This window comes from Mauremys reevesii, linkage group 14 (genome assembly GCF_016161935.1).
Source record: "Mauremys reevesii isolate NIE-2019 linkage group 14, ASM1616193v1, whole genome shotgun sequence".
NCBI classification, from domain to species: domain Eukaryota; kingdom Metazoa; phylum Chordata; order Testudines; family Geoemydidae; genus Mauremys; species Mauremys reevesii.
Genome location: NC_052636.1, coordinates 31,452,946 through 31,456,786, shown reverse-complemented (window position 1 = coordinate 31,456,786; position 3,841 = coordinate 31,452,946).

The following is a 3,841-nucleotide window of genomic DNA, read 5'->3' as shown; positions in this document are numbered from 1 at the left end:
GCAAGTGTCTTGGTACATCCTGATGATAGAGGAGAGGATCTAGGATCCTCAACATGGAGAATATTGATTGCTGCTCCAGTATCTATAATGAGATTCCTGTCTAGTCCCTCTATCACTGCAGATATTGTGGGTCTTCCACTTGTATCTCTGTCTAAAGGGGTTATGACTACACTCGGGGTTGTTTGTAGTCATGCAGCATATGCTGTCAGATAATCAAGGGGTTCCTCCTCTATCTCCTCAGAGGCAGCCAATTCTGGAGGAGTGGCTGTCCACTGGGGAAAAGGGGATGGATCGACGGAGGCCACTGGATGGTTCAAGGTTGCTGAGCCTTGGCCTTCCATCATCATCAGCTCATTCACACGGGCATGAAGTTCTCGGATAGCCCGTCGTTGAGCCTCAAGCGTCTGTTGCACTGTTTTAAACATTTTCACAACTGAGTCTTCAGTTTTGTGCAAAGGCGGTGATTTGGGTCTCTGCAGACGTGAACTGTTCTGTGCAGCATCTGAAAAGAAAGGAACACGATCCCGGGCTCCTGCATAGGATCCAAACGCATAACCCTGTCGAGGGGCCTGGCCACTCGAAGGTCCAGGGTTATTACGTGGGTTAGGGTCATTTTGCCAACGTTGATACTTAGGGAATTTAGGAACTCCTCGTCCTAATCCTGGCTGAGGTTGAGGTCCCTCAATCCTCACCGTAGGATTAGTTTGTGGTTCCTGAAGTACTGCAACCGGGGCTCCACGCCGACCTAATTTAGAGCCTCCCTGTGCATGTGCTTTAGCCAGTAAGGCTAATGTTCTTTTTAAAGAAATATCATCAGTGATATGCATATTAACCATTTCTCTTAACTAAGGCCTGGTCTACACTAGGACTTTAATTCGAATTTATCAGCGTTAATTCGAACTAACCGCTCAACCGTCCACACCAGGAAGCCATTTAATTCGAACTAGAGGGCTCTTTAGTTCGAATTTGGTACTCCACCCCGGCAGGTGGAGTAACGCTAAATTCGCACTTGCTAGCTCAAATTAGGCTTGGTGTGGATGCTAATCGAACTTAGCAGCTCCGGGAGCTATCCCACAGTGCACCACTCTGTTGACGCTCTGGACAGCAGTCCGAGCTTGGATTCTCTGGCCAGCCACACAGGAAATGACCCGCGAAAATTTGAATTCATTTTCCTGTCTGGGCGGTTTGAATCTGACGTTCTGGTTGCACATCGGGGCGAGCTCCGCAGCACCTGCAACGATGCAGAGCTCTCCAGCAGAGGAGTCCGGGCAATCCCAGAATAGAAAGAGGTCCCCAGCATGGACTGACCGGGAAGTCCAGGATCTGATCGCTGTGTGGGGCGAGGAGTCTGTGCTCTCGGAGCTGCGCTCCAACAAGCGGAACGCGAAGACGTTCGAGAAGGTTTCTAAAGCCATGAAAGACAAAGGATACAGCCGGGATGCGATGCAGTGCCGCGTGAAAGTGAAGGACCTAAGACAAGGGTATCAAAAAGTCAGAGCGGCAAACGGACGCTCCGGAGCCCAGCCCCAGACATGCCGCTTCTACGAGGCACTGCATGCCATTCTAGGTGGCTCTGCCACCAGTGCCCCACCAGTGACGGTGGACTCCGAGGACGGAATAGTGTACCGGGACAGTTCCCCCTCCCTGTTCGCCGATGGGGAAGATGAGGAAGGGTCTTTAGAGGACGGCGCAGGCGACATCGAACCCACTCCCGCTTTCCCTGACAGCCAGGATCTCTTCATCACCCTCACAGAGATCCCCTACCAACCGTCCCTGCCCGTTAACCAGGACTCGGACTCAGGGGAAGGATCAGGCGGTAAGTGCTACAAACAGGGAAACATTTATTTTTTTAAGAAACAGGGATTTATATAAAAAATAGAAATACTATATAAACATTTTTAAATATGAAACTAAACAAACAGCAGGTCTACACAAACAGCAATGGAGCAATAGTCCTCTGGGGATATTTCAAAAAAGCTCTCAGAGAGCAGCTGGAAAAGCCTCAGCAAGAGGTTTCTTGGGAGAGGTGCTTTATTGGGTGCTCCGTTGAAGCACACTCTTCCGCGCCATGCCATCCTCAGGTAGAGGGGGACCATCGCCTCTACGAGCATGGCAGCGTAGGGTCCTGGTCTGTGCAGGGCTTCTATTAACATCCGCTCTCTGTGTGCGCCTGACACGCCTCAGGGTGATGTCGTTGTGGAAGTGCTGCATCTAATTAGTGGAATTAGTGTACTGTTACTATTGTGCATGGTAGACTTTTACTTTGCATAAGAATGACCCTCGCTTAACAGAGTTTTACTTTGCATAAGAATGACCCTCGCTTAACAGAGTTTTACTTTGCATAAGAATGACCCTCGCTTAACAGCCACGTGTTGCAGGCCTCAGAGGAAAAGCATACAGGGGTCTTTCGCGGTCACTGGCGGGAGATGCCGCATAACGCTCATCTTTTCTGCTTTGCACATTGCCTCCAGCAGGAGAGCACAGCTAAGCACTATCTGATAAGCAGTCTGTACTGTAAGGCTTACCAGGACTTTGTGCAAGAGGGATGCAGCTGTCTCTCCTCGCTTGTGCGCTATCCAGTGCAATCGCGCCGCCAATGAGAGCGTATTCCGAAATCTCGGACTAGTTCCGAGATCTCCTGAGACTTGGTTCCCTGTTTGGTCTTCTTAACTGAAAATGACTAGACTGTGTTTACTGTTGGCAAACATGTATTTGTTCAAGGAAATCACCTACTTTTTCGCATCACACAGCTTCGGCTCCTTCACGGACTGCCCCGCCATCCCCCTCGCAGAGGCTGGCTCAGATTAGACGCCGAAAAAAAAGACAAGGGACGACATGTTCCAGGAACTGATGGCCAGCTCCAGAGCGGAGGCGGCAGAGCAGAGACAGTCGAGGGAGAGCCTGTGTCAGCAGCATCGCACACACCTGGAACGGGAGGATAGGTGGCGGCAGGAAGACCAGCAGGCGACTCAAACGCTGCTTGGTCTAATGAGGGAGCAAACGGACACGCTCCGGCGCCTTGTAGATGTTCTGCAAGACCACAGGCAGGAGGAGAGAGCCCCCCTGCAGTGCATCTGCAACCGCCCTCCAACGCCAAGAAGTCCTGTCCCCCCCTCACCCAAAGTGACAAGAAGGAGGCGGTAGGGGCCGTGAGAACTGTCACTGCACCGCAGCAGGCGCTAATGTACAAGACACCTCTCGCGCTGTAAATTTGTAGAAGTTCTTCCCTTACAGGATCACCCAGTCCCAAATCCAAGTTTCAACCCCCCACTGTGTATAACATTATTAAAAGCGGTTTGCTGTTACTCTCTGTTTCCGTCACGTTTCTCGTGTCAGAAGACTTTGTGGGGGGGGGGGATTTTTAATTACAGTGCATAGCCCACATTACCAGGGTACAGACTTGGGGCAGGGTCAACTGCAGGGCACACACAGACTGCAGTCACTAGGCACCAGGGACAGTCTGTGTGGTGTATGCTGCCCAGGTCTTTCCTTGATGTGTAGGGTCCTGGTGCCTGACATCCCCGAATGTAAAGGCAGGCTTCCCTTCACATGCATTTGGACCGTAGTCACGATCCTCCCGGTGCCCTGAGCCCCAAAGAGACCTCATCCAGGGGCAGATACTCACCCTTCCCCCACCCCTCACCCTTCCAACGCCCAAACCCACAGCCGTCATGGTAACCCCTATCCAAGGACGGCACCCCTCGCCCCTTCCTGCAAACCCACCCATCAGTGCACACCTTAACCAGCACAGAATGCTTCCATGTTTCAACGAAGAAACAGAAATGCAAAGTCAACGAAAGATTTATTATTAATTACTAAAACATGTCCTTAGTTTTAAAAC